The sequence below is a fragment of the Podarcis pityusensis genome, assembly GCF_964106645.2.
Source record: "Podarcis pityusensis genome assembly, chromosome: 1".
NCBI classification, from domain to species: Eukaryota; Metazoa; Chordata; class Lepidosauria; order Squamata; family Lacertidae; genus Podarcis; species Podarcis pityusensis.
The window spans coordinates 14,731,423-14,744,966 of NC_138028.1; positions in this window are offsets into that span (position 1 = coordinate 14,731,423).

Consider the following 13,544-nt stretch of genomic DNA (forward strand, 5'->3'; position numbering starts at 1 on the left):
TATGCTCGGAAACATACTGGGAGCCAGTGTAGGTGTTATGTGGTCTCGGCGGCCGCCCCCAGTCACCAGTCTAGCTGCCGCATTCTGGATTAGTTGTAGTTTCCGAGTCACCTTCAAAGGTAGCTTTCTTTGGAAGAAAGGCTTTAAAAACGGGGGGGTTTCCATTCCCCAAACAAGTTGAGTCCCGCCCCCTCCTCCCAGCCACCCTTTTAGTTATGCAGGACAAGACAACAGACACAACAGGCATTTATTAAATCATTAACAGTAAAAAAAGAGAGAAGCTATTCTTCTTCAACAGAATCAGACTCATTCAGTAAAATTTCTGGCGAGTTCAGGGCAATTAAAGGAAGCTGCTTCATATAATAACATTTTAAAATACGGAATCTATAATCACTGGATATTATTAATGGTCACACACACATAAATGTCCTTAAAGAGAAATTCTGAGTCTGATGAGTTTAGGGGTGTGGTCTGCATGTGTGCTGTATGCCCTCCAACATTTCTCTGATGAAAATACAGTCATACCTCTTGTTATGTTACCTTCAGGTTACGTCTTTTCAGGTTGCGTCCCGCAGTGACTCAGAAGTACCGGAAAGGGTTACTTCCGGGTTTCACCGCTCATGCATGCGCAGACATGCAAAATGCCATCGTGCACATGCGCAGAAGTGGCAAATCGCAACCCACGTGTGCACAGACATGGGGTGCGTTCCTTTCAGGTTGCAAACGGGGCTCCGTAATGGATCCCATTCACAACCAGAGTGTTAAGTACTGAGTTGAATAGGATCCAAAATGCAGCAGTCTGATTGGTCCTAGAACAATAGGATTCAGAATGCAGCAGTCTGATTGGTCCACAGGAGCCACCCCATCCAGCTCCAGGTGGAAGTGAATCCGCAACCTGATTGGCCTACAGGAGAATCCCAGAATTAGCCAATCCCGTGGGGCCCATTGTGTAAACAATGTATATAAAGCAGACATTCTGGGGGAACTTCCATTCCTCCTCACCACTATGAGCTGAATAAAGAGCATGAAATCCACTCTCGACTCCGAGTATATTTCACAGAGGTACCACTGTAGAGACGGGACATTCTGGGATCAAATCAGAAACCAGGATAGCTTTTGTAAATCTGGGACTGTCCCCGGAAAATAGGGACACTTGGAGGGTCTAGAACTGCATGTGTGTATACGCATGATGGGAAATGTTGCCATGCGATCCTTGGAGGGGTGGCTGCCTGCCAATGTAGCCCTCTTAACCTCCCCCCCCCGCTGTATACAGACAGTTACATCACTGTGAGTCAATAATCTAGAACCAAGTGCTACTGCTTAAGCATGTCCATTTTGCCTGGGGGAAACACACAACGCCTTGGATTAATGGCGTTGGCTCTCTCAGCAGAGCCCCCGGCCAACACTTGCACAAAGAATTTCTTTCAGTGCTGGAAATGTCACCTTTCATCTGACAATAAGCTTCTTGGCTGCCGTGGAGCAGGCTGGCGCTTGAGTACCTTGGGTGTGTAGATATCTGCTAACAAAGGAAAGGATTTATGCTTTTTCTCCTCCCCCTTGGGAGGCCTGATAATGATCTGGGATGCAGATGCCAGTGTCATCCGGAAGGGAGCAAAGGCCCATCACAGGAAAATGGGTAGACATTTCTCAGCCTTCCCTTGTCCCTCAAATAAGGAAAATTCCAAAACGCGTATTACGGCAATAATGCTTTTATTAGGCCAAACGAAACGTCACCAAATAGTGTGCAAGGTTTCCAGTACAAAACAAGGAAGTCCTTACAATAGGAGACACACGGTATTTATGGTAGTCCGCTTTGAACTTTGGGTGTTTAGATATATTTTGTTGCTTGAAGATAACTTTATGTGGTTGTAGCAACCGAGGCCACATACTGCTTTTTCGTTTAGGAGGGAAAGGCAAGTAAAGGGTGACTGCAGGGAAGTGAATAAAATTATGAACAGGAAGAAGGACTCTTCTTATCCTAGAACCTGGAATCATTCAATGAAGGTGATTATTGGAGGATACAGGACAGACTGAAGAAAGCACTTCTTCATAACAGGCAACTCCCATTTTAGGTGCAACCAATATGTGCACGATTGCGCGCACGAGCACAGTGCCGAACACTGAAGTGACTCATAAGGACATCACTGAAACATCACTAAAAGGGCAAGACAGCGTGTTTGCAGGATTTATCGACGGGTTTCTGATTTCACGTAATTTCATGCAAGTGCACAATGACCCGGAATGCAAGCCCTGTATACAAATAGGGAGTTGCCTATATCGTCATTGCTAAGTGATGCCCCTTGAGCTGGTGGGGCAGAAGGCAGGGAGCTCAGCTGCAGTTGGAACAGAGCCTATGGCAGGTAAAGGTAAAGGAAAAGGGACCCCTGATCATTAGGTTCAATCGTGGCCGACTCTGGGGTTGCGGTGCTCATCTCGCTTTATTGGCCGAGGGAGCCGGCATACAGGTCATGTGGCCAGCATGACTAAGCCTCTTCTGGTGAACCAGAGCAGCGCACGGAAACGCCGTTTACCTTCCCGCCGGAGTGGTACCTATTTATCTACTTGCACTTTGACATGCTTTCAAACTGCTACCTAGGTTGGCAGGAGCTGGGACAGAGCAACGGGAGCTCACCCCATTGCAGGGATTCAAACCGCCAACCTTCTGATCGGCAAGTCATAGGCTCTGTGGTTTAACCCACAGCACCACCCGCGTCCCCTATGACAGGTAAAGGTAAAGGTACCCCTGACCATTAGGGGTTGCGGCACTCATCTCGCTCCATAGGCCGAGGGAGCCAGCAATTGTCCACAGACAGCTTCTGGGTCATGTGGCCAGCATGACTAAGCCGCTTCTGGCAAACCAGAGCAGCACACGGAAACGCCGTTTACCTTCCCGCTGGAGTGGTACCTATTTATCTACTTGCACTGGTGTGCTTTTGAACTGCTAGGTGGGCAGGGACCAAACAACAGTAGCTTACCCCGTCGCGGGGATTCGAACCCCTGACCTTCCGATTGGCAAATCCTAGGCTCAGCGGTTTAGACCACAGACCAACTAAATTCAAGTTTTGTCCCCATCCTCCAATTGGTTGAGTTTTACACGGGCAACACTGAGACGAAAGTGGAGGAGGCTGACAGGCAACGTCACCCCTTTGGTGTGTGTGTGTGTGTGTGTGTGTGTGTGTGTGTGTGTAGAGAGAGCTGACTGTGGGCAAACTGAGGTTGGTGAAACAGAGCCCCACTTGCCCCCCTCAGGCTGGCCTCTGCTGCATAGTCAAATGATAGCACTTGCTTCCACAAGATGACCACCAACTTACACAATTTCAAGAGGTGGTGAGACAACTCCATTTGGGATAAAGCTGCCAATGGCTTGTAAACGGCTTCGGTCTTGTATACCTGAAGGAGCATCTCCACCCCCATCATTCAGCCCGGACACTGAGATCCAGCGCCGAGGGCCTTTTGGCGGTTCCCTCACTGCGAGAAGTGAGGTTACAGGGAACCAGACAGAGGGCCTTCTCGGTAGTGGCGCCCGCCCTGTGGAACGCCCTCCCTTCAGATGTGAAGGAAATAAGCAGCTATCTTCTCTTTAAAAGACATCTGAAGCCAGCCCTGTTTAGGGAAGTTTTTAATATTTAATGCTGTATTGTTTTTAACACTTGATTGGGAGCCGCCCAGAGTGGCTGGGGAAACTCAGCCAGATGGGATGGGTATAAATAAATTATTATTATTATTATTATTATTATTATTATTATTAGTGGGGATGGCTAAATGCTGCTTCCAGGACTGAGAGAATGCCAGGGGTGGAAGTGTGCCATTGCCAGCTGCAAGTTCTGCTTTAGGGCTTCCCGCAGGCATTTATTTGTTTGGTCATTGTAGAAATCTGGATGCTGTGCTAAATAAGGCCTTTAGCCTGGTCCTCTTCCCATCCTCTCACTGTTCTGTGATCTTAATCACCCTTCAGGCATTTGTACATGCCTGGAGTGTTTTGTGGAAACCTTTCAAGCTGCAACCCCCCCCCCCCCAAATGCGGCACACAACCACTTGCTTCTGCCCAACCCGATGGGGAATGTGGTGTCGAATGTATTGGCAACGGTTGGTTAGTCACTGTGACATCTCTGAGGAGAAGAGGCAATGGACTTTTGCCCCTGTGATAACACCACTGCGTAAGTGTCTTCCACTTGCTAAGAAGTAGGCGTCTTGGTAGGCCTCTGAGCGCCCTTTAAGCCTGGGGTTCGCACTGAAAACAAATCCAATCAAAAACTAAGTGGGCAATGAACACAAGTGGAACAAGTAACCTCTCTCCTCATTTTTAAAATTTATTTCTTTATTTAGAAATGCAAGATATAGAACAAACACAGCATAAAAAGTCATCTCGTAACGGGAAAGCCCAACAAAGTGTAAGCATGAATAAATACAGACTTAAGTGTAACTATATCAGATACTGCTCTTTAGTAGTATGGTTGGACATTTTCTTGAGTCTTATTACATCACCAAGATGCTACACTTTTCTATAAACAAGTCATCCGGTTGTTTTTTCTGAGACATATAATGTTTGTTAGCTAGTTAGAAAGCCAGTAATCTATGTATCTGTAGAAGCTGAACACTCCCTGGCCATATCACTCAAGAGCATGAACGCTTATATGCATAAAATAAAAACAATGTTGTCAACACCAGTCCTGGTTGTTGTTGTTTTTTGGGGGGTTAGTTATGTTAATTTTAATGTAGGTTTTATAGAAGGGCCATATAATACTGCACTACCTGGCAGGGCTGTTGTAATAGTCACTGAGATTATGTAGTTCGACTGTTCTAAAGCACTTTCAAAATGTTAAGTAGAAATATGCTCTCCGGCTGCCGTTTAGAAAGCATTTGCCCTCCCAACTGAGGACACTATGTTACCTGAAACCCTGCTGAAAATAGTTATGCAGCAAAGTCCATTTCACTTTCAACTTTCCCAAGTCACCTGCCGCTGTGCCGGAGACAAATTTGAATGTTAAATACTGAATGCTAATTTTAATATTGTGACACTCTGTAACTTCCCCTGCTGCCTTTGAACATTCAAAACACATGTACGACGAAATGCTGCTGTTTATATAACTATCAAAGCCCGGCCTGCATTCTGAGGATTGTGGTGGTAAGGGAAACCTAAATTTAGAGCTGAGAAAAACCAAGTGCTGATTCAAAAAGGTCACAGAATCCTGTTTGGGCTACACAGCTTTGGCTGGGGAATCCCGCCAGATCCACGAGAAAGTATTCCTGGCAGAAAGGTGTTGGGCCTTTAGAGAATTTAGAATCACAATGGGAAAGGGAAGGAGGAGGGAGGAAAGACAGCAAGGGAGCGATGAAAGATGGTTGGCAAAGATGAGAGAGTCACTTAGCAATGAGCAGGAGGCGGAGGGCTCCTTCATAACATACATTTGTGGAGTCCTGTGTAAATGCCCTTGTTCTATTAAGAGCGTTGCATTTGTGCTGTGGGAAACCACATGCCCTGCGGAAATGAAAATGAACCTGGCCGTGGTCCTGAAACGGCAGACCATCTAAAGGAGTTGAAGCGCCAGTCATATTGGACCGGCTCTGGATCTGGATATAACACTGGAGGAAGGACTCAGTGGTCGGGTGAAGTGGCCTTTCATGAAGAAGGCCCTGTCATCAGAATTCTACTCAATATTGATTCAGAGCAGAACTCTAATGTATAGTTAGCAGAGTAACAACTTAAACACATTGCAGGATCCCCCCCCCCCCACAAATAGACCAGGGGTAATTATATTTCATCCAGCAGAGCTTTACTGCTACTGAAGGCAAATGAGCATAATGGTCACAAATCCAATACAATCAGGATTGGCACTGTCCCTAATAAAGTCCAGTTGCAGCAGACTTAACTTAAACTTACAATAACTTACAATAAGACTAAACCTTAACACTACATACAGTGGTACCTTGGGTTATAGACGCTTCAGGTTACATGTTTTCGGGTTGCGCACCGGGCCAAACCCGGAAGTACTGGAATGGGTTACTTCCATGTTTTGGCGCTCGTGCATGCACAGAAACACTAAATTGCACTTTGCGCATGTGCAGAACCGCCAAATCGCGACCTGCGTGTGTGCAGACACGCGCTGTGGGTTGCGAACACTGCGGGTTGTGAACGTGCCTCCCGCACGGATCACATTCACAACCCGAGGTTCCACTGTACAGAACACCACACCAGATGGAAAAGAGACAGAAACAGAAAATGTGAAACTCAGGCTCCTTCTGGCCTATTATTATAGTCAGCATGACCTTGACAGGAGAGATAACGGAACCAGTTTAAGCCAGCTGTACTCAGCTTCTCTGAAGGAATAACCCAAACATCATGAACCTTCTGCTTGTTTCTTTCACGCAGAGAAGCTTCCAGAACCCTCTTGAATTAAGTAGAATAGAAAAGATCTCTACACATCAGTTCAATGCTTTCTGTACTAAGAAATGCAAACTGACAGGTCCTGGGTTAAATCCTGGCATCTCCAGGTAGGGCTGGGAGTGTTCCTGCTCTGAAACCATGGAGAACCTCTACTAGTGACTGCGGATATTCATTACTGAGCTAGATGGACCAGGATAAGGCAGCTTCCTCTCTTTCTACGTCAACAGGAAGGCCACTCTGGGGACAGAGTCCACTGCAGGGCTGGGCCTAAGACAGACATGATGGAGAGCAGGGTGGAGAAAGCAGAGCAACAGAGAGATCGAGGCCTGCTAGCAGAAGCCCTTGAAACAAGACCAGGGAGTCACTTGTGGAGGCCTAGAGGCCTACCTCATGGGCAGACTCAGAAAGTTGGGAGGCTTTAACAGAAGATTGGACAAATTCATGGAGGACAAGGCTCTCAATGGCTGCTAGCCCTGATGGCTGTGTCATGCTTCCATGGTCAGAGGAAGTAATGTGTCTAAAAACCAGTTGCTGGAAGCCACAAGAGGGAAGAATCCTGCTTGCCAGTTTCCCAAGGGCCTCTGTTTGACCACAGGATGCTGGACAAGATGGACCATACAAATATTATATCTTTAGACAAAGCCATCACAAAAAAATATGCAATCTCTTCTTAGCTTCTGACACTTGACGTGGAGTTTAATACTTATCACAAATGAAGTTTATTACACAAAATGCCATATCCCCAAGCACAGGCAATAAGGAGCGCAGCCATATTTATTCAAGGTATTGCACCAAGTTAAACTCATTCTTAAAGCTGACATTTACAGCACTGAATATAATTAACAACCTGAATCTAGTTGTTTTGTATTTTTGTTCCCTCACAGCCAGCCAAGAAGGAGAATTATGTTTATTCCGTTCCCCTTTGTCAATGGGTTGGCTTCCCCTGTAGTTGCCAGGGCTCATCTAATTTTCCTGAGGAGTCAGTAATACCCATTTCCTGTCCTGTCCTCCTGAGTTTGTGTCAGCTCCTCAGAGTATTCAGGAAGAAGAAGGGTTATGGGTGCAAATATACAATCCTCATTCTCGCTTCCTCCAATAGCGAACTTAGCTGGTGAGGGCCGATGAGAAACAAGATGGGATCAGCATATTCCACAGTTTACAGAAGTAAGGCACATATTGGGAAAGGAAACCTAACAAACCAAACCAAAAGTGGATGGGAAAAGAACCTATGCAACGTTTGGCTTGCTCCAACAGTGGGTTTCCTTTCTTCGTTCCTGTTCAGAATTTTTTAAATTCCTTCCATCTTATTGAGTCTGGCAGGAGGGAAACAATTGCTGCAGGGCTAAGTATAGTTTGTCCCCCATTTTGGAAGCATTTTGAGGGAAGAGGATGGCTTTGGATTCAGGGAGCCCACATCCTCTTCCAGTGGATCCCCTCCCGGCCAAAAACACCTTCCTTTCACCCTCTCTGAGGGAATCTTTGAGATTGGCTCTCCTTCTCCCAAGGGTGGACCTTTCAGAGTGTGATTACAGTCAGAGTTCAACAGGAGAGGGACCGCCTCTCCTGGTCTGCCCCGCAGATGACCTTAAGTCCATGAATAATCATAGTTTAGAGGTCCCGGGCCCTAAAGAAGTCAGATTATCCTCCACCAGGGCCAGGGCCTTCTCAGTGATGGCTCCGACCTGGTGGAATGCTCTGTCCCATGAGACCAGGGTCCTGCAGGATTTAATCTCCTTCTGTCAGGTCTGTAAGACAGAGCTATTCCGCCTAGCTTTCAATTTGAACTTAGCCTGATCTTTTATTCCCCTTCCTTCTCTCCCCCTCCCCTTTTTATGAAGATTACCTGCTCTGGGATCCCACAGCTAATTCTCCCCTGGTCTCCTCGCTGGCCCAAATAGGACTAATTTAACCAGCTAGCCCTGGTGATCATCTAATGTTTATTGGATGGATTTCCCCCCTAAATTGATTTTGAATTCTGAATTTATTGTTATTCACATTTTATACTGTATTTTATGCTTTTTTTTTTTTGTTGTTGCATCAATTAAGTGTTTTAAATTTGTTGTTAGCCGCCCTGAGCCTGGTTTTCTGAACCGGGAAGGGCGGGGTATAAATAAAAAAATATTATTATTATTATTATTATTATTATTATTATTATAACAAAGGAGAGGGATTTCTAAAAGCTGCTTGCTGTGTGGAGTGCAACTGCTACACAAGTTTGCACGGCAACAACCTCCCCATTGCGTTGCTCTTCCCTCTCTTCCGGTCAGGAGCAGTGATTCATCTTCTGGGAAGGCAGTGCTGGATTATAACTGTGTTAAAAGTGGATTGTTACTCTGTTAAAGAAATAATCAAACAAAGAAGACTTGCCTGGTGCCCACTCAATGATCTTTTCGGCCTTCATTTTAAGACATACTTTATTCCCTCAAGCAGATTAATGATTTCTATGTAAAGCAGTGATGAGTGATACCACCAGTCTGGGCTTCTCTCCGTTTCTCATTCTTCCAATCATTAATTTAGTTCTTCAATTTGCAGTATTTTTAAAGGCCTCATGAAGATTCATCAACATTCTCCTAATACACACATTCTGTATGCAGTTTTGCCTAATGTAAATATCCTTTGCAAAGCAATTTTTCCTAATATAATGCATTGTTGGATGTTGCTTTCACTTGTATATGCATTTTTTGTAGGTTATTGTCACCAATATATGCATTTTTAAGCACACTTTACCTCAGTAATAGGCATTTTTGTACCTGGCTGGAGAGCTCTTATTGCAAAATTCAGAGAAATGCAAATTTTGGAAGACATTTACGAATTGGTTCTCATTGCTTTAGAAGGTGTAAATTAGACCCACTCTATTTTTGGTGACTATTTTTTTAACTGCAAGCTTTTTAAACTGTTTTAAACTGTATTTATTGGTTTTTAATTGGCTCACAATCCAATTTTATCCACGTGTACACTGAAGCATATCCCATTGTTTCCAAAGGAGCTCTTTCACAGTCAGGTCACTTTATGTTTAGGATTTATTGTATCTTTTTTGTTTTGTTTTAATTTGCATTGCACTTTTTAATTTCCACTGTAAATTGCCCTCGGACATATACATTATGCTATGCACAGGGTGATTTTTTTTAAAAAACACACACACATTAAAATTAAAATGTTGGCAAGAAGATCTCCCTTGCTTGTGTAGAGTTTGGAGCCAGGTTCCTAATGATTAATCACCGGAGATATGAATTAAAGTAATCTCAAAAGCAGGAAAACACTTTCATCACGAAGGAGCCCCGCTCACGACAGGGTATGTAAACAAAAGCATTGACTTCTCAGAAGTGTCTACACATTTTTTTTTTAATGGAATCTGTTTCCTTAATGAAAGTTCCAGGAATTTTACCAAAGCCAGTCAGGAAATTCTGTAAATGTACCTGACTCCTGGTCTTGCTCCCATGCTGATTATGGTTTGGATTACCGGTGCTTTGGGATGTCAGAGAACTCTGGTTGAGGCAGAAATAAGTGTGGATATTGCCTCTGTTTGCATATTCGCTCATTGTCAGCACTGGATCAGCTTCAGAAAAAGGCCAACGGCAACTATCGCAGCTACAAATATCTATCATTAATTAACTTGCATCCACGTTAGGTTTCCCGGATGCAAGCTCCAGTGAACCCAGTGAAACTTACTTCTGGGGAAGCATGCATAGGATTACCTCTGTAATAATACCCTCTAGAAAGAAACATAGTGGGTGGGGAATCTAAAAAAGAAAAGAGAGGGGGGGGTTGTTTGCTTATCTGACAGCAACCAAACTTGCAGAGCAATAAACAGGGCTCACTCCAGAAACAGAGCAAATCCCCCCCCCCAACAAAGGTGCCTTATTTACTCAGTGATCAAGGGATCACTTACATCAGGGGTCTGCAACCCGCGGCTCCGGAGCCGCATGTGGCTCTTTTACACCTTTGCCGCGGCCCCGGGGCGGATACTAGTGAGGAGAGGAGGCGCATTGTGCGCCCTGACACTCCCCACTGTGGCAGGCGCTGTACTGGCTGTGACGTCGCATGGGGGCGGTGCGTGCGTTAGTCACGCACCGTCCCAACATCACCTTCCCGCCCGCTGTCAGATCGGAGGGCAGCGGCGCGCATGCTTTCAATGTCGCAATGCTTTTGCGGCTCCCAGTTTGTTTTTTTCTTGGGAAACGGGTCCAAGTGGCTCCTTTTGTCTTAAAGGTTGCAGACCCCTGACTTACATCATAGGGATAAATAAAAAATAAATTGTCCAATAGCACCTTAGAGACCAACTAAGTTTGTTCTGGGTATAAGCTTTCGTGTGCATGCACACTTCTTCAGATACGAAAGCTTATACCCAGAACAAACTTAGCTGGTCTCTAAGGTACTACTGGACAATTTTTTAATTTATTTCAACTGCATCAGACCAACACGGCTACCTATCTGAATCTAGAACCATAGGGATGTTGCGGTCTGCTTTCTAAAGGGAGAAAGTTCTCCCTAAATGCAGCAGGACATACTTTTTAATAATAGTAGAAGTAATAATAATAATAATAATAATAATCTTACATAGTCTGAGGTTGCAAGCTTAAACCCATTTACGTGGGTGACGGCCCCATTAATTCAATAGTAGTTACTTTTGGGTAAGATTGCAGTGTTTGCTACATTGCAGGGACATTGTGCTGTCCAATAATAGTAATAATAGTAATAGTAGTAGTAGTAGTAGTAGTAATAATAATAATAATAATAATAATTTTATCATTTATACCCCGCCCATCTGTCTGGGTTTCCCCAGCCACTCTGGGCGGTTCCCAACAGAATATTAATAATAATAATAAATAAGGGATAAAACACCAAAATTTAAAAACTTCCCTAAACAGGGCTACCTTCAGATGTCTTCTAAAAGTCAGATAGTTGCTTATTTCCTTGACATCTGATGGGAGGGCATTCCACAGGGCGGGTGCCACTACTGAGAAGGCCCTCTGCCTGGTTCCCTGTAACTTCGCTTCTCGCAGTGAGGGAAGCACCAGGAGCTGGACCTCAGTGTCCGGGCTGAACGATGGGGTGGTATTTACTTTTGAATAAGCATACATAAACAAAGACTGCAATCCTAAACCCACTTAGGCCATATTCACAACATATATTTAAAACATTGTGATACTGCTTCAAACAGCCATGGCTTCCCTCCCCAAAGAATTCTGGAAGCTGTAGTTTGTTACGGATGGTGAGATTTCTTAAAAGACCTCTAGTCCCTTCCCCCGTGAGTGGTTTAACAATCAATCCCCAAGGAACTCTGGAAATTGTAGTTCTGGGACGTGACTAGGGGTCTTGTAACAATAATTGGACAATGACCACACCCCCATTAAACGGGGGCGCCCTTTGCGGGGTCGTACGCAGCCCCTGGGACCCTATGCGGCACCGATAGCACAGGCTTAGCTTCACCTTCCCCAGGTGGGATACCTGGAGGTCTCTGCCTACCTCAGCCAGTTGCCCAATCCCACCTGGGGAGGCGTTGCCAAGGTGATCAGGCCAGGTAGGGGGAGGGACCATCCTGACCACACAACAGGGGGAGGAACTTACCTGGGAATCGTCAGTTGGCTCCAGAGCTTCTCCCACCCTACCCACCCTCAGTTAAGACTTCTTTTGCAGGTTAACCCTTTCTCCACAGGTACGCGGGCACTGCTACGTCAGGGTCGTTGTTGAAGGGCCGGAAAGGAATTCCCCTGCTTTGACAGGTTTGCCTTTCCCGTAGCAAAATGTCACAACTTTGTCGGTATCAGGCCTTGGGCGGAATCCTTTAGTCTATCTTCCCTAAATGGGGGTGGGGTGTAGCGGTGACCCATACCCCCTCCTCTTTGCGGCGGTGATACCAGGGTTCCCCATTAAAGGGGTTGTTTGAGGGGAGGCATTGGCCGTACGCCTAGAGGTTGTCATTGCTCTCCTCTGCGATGGCGGCGTAACGGGGGCGGACTCTCTCTGCTTGAACATATGTTCTCCAGAGCCAGCCCCCCCCCACTGGATAACCCTGATGTTCCCCAGATCCCTGGCGGGGGACTGGGAAGGATAAATGCCCAGTGCCCGAGCCAAGGTCTACCCACATCTGAAACATAATAAAGTTGTGGCCAATTTTAATCCCATAGCACGTTGTCTTGAGTCGTTATTCCACACGAGGCTGCCCAGGGTTTGGGGGACTCCGCCTGTCCACGCAATAGCTATTCACTGTGTCGAACAGTGGGACTGTATCTGCAAAGGCTTACCTAGGAGTAATCCCCACTGAATTCAGTGGGACACCTTTGAGTAGACACGGTTAGGATTCAGGCAGATGGCGGCTTTGCCCCACCTCTATGGAGGGAAAGAGATGCAATTGCCTCTAGAACCAATACAAAAGGAAAACACGATGGGGTTATTTATGTAAAAACCCACCCTTGGGGCAAAAAAAATGGATAAAATTGTGTGTTGCCAATGCAAGAACAGCAAAATGGGAGGCTGGCAATATTTTCCCTCATTTCCAGGACTTCTCTAGTTGTGTGGGTCTGGTGGAGAGATGAACATTCCCACGCACAAGGTGAAGATAACCGACTTAGCTGAGGGCCAGACACATCTGCAGCCCTTTCTAACTGTGTGTGAGTAATTCTGGAGAATGGCAACATGTTGCATAGTTTTGGCTCTGAATCATCAGGCAGCTGCTCTGCTAGTTTACAGATTAGTGTGAAAGCAGGTGCCTAATTGAGCGAAACGGATGGGGTTTGGATTAAGCATAAGGGCAAGCAATGCAGCTCAGCGTTTATTGTTCGCTTGCAAAGTTCCTGTATTTGTGACTGGGTGGGGTGGATGCAGGGGGTTTCCATGTAGCTGGGACAGTGGCCCCATCTGTGTTATACACCGAAAGCAGTATGATGCTGTCAGAGCTGCTTCCAGATCCTAGCTCACAGAGGATCACGCTAGCCAGCGATCATTAAACAAAAGTCTTTATTGAGTTACAGTTTCCATTCTCAAGCTGCTGCGTGCAACTCTACGTCTCATGGTTAGATCGGCGAAGCTCCATCTGAGTCTCCGCCCCCTGTACACCAGTTTAAGATTCTAGCCTTACTCCACCTCTTCCGTCTCTCCTTTCTCCTCTGGGTCCTGCTACCCCCCGGGGTCCCTTCCTTCTTGGATTCTTCTGACGCTG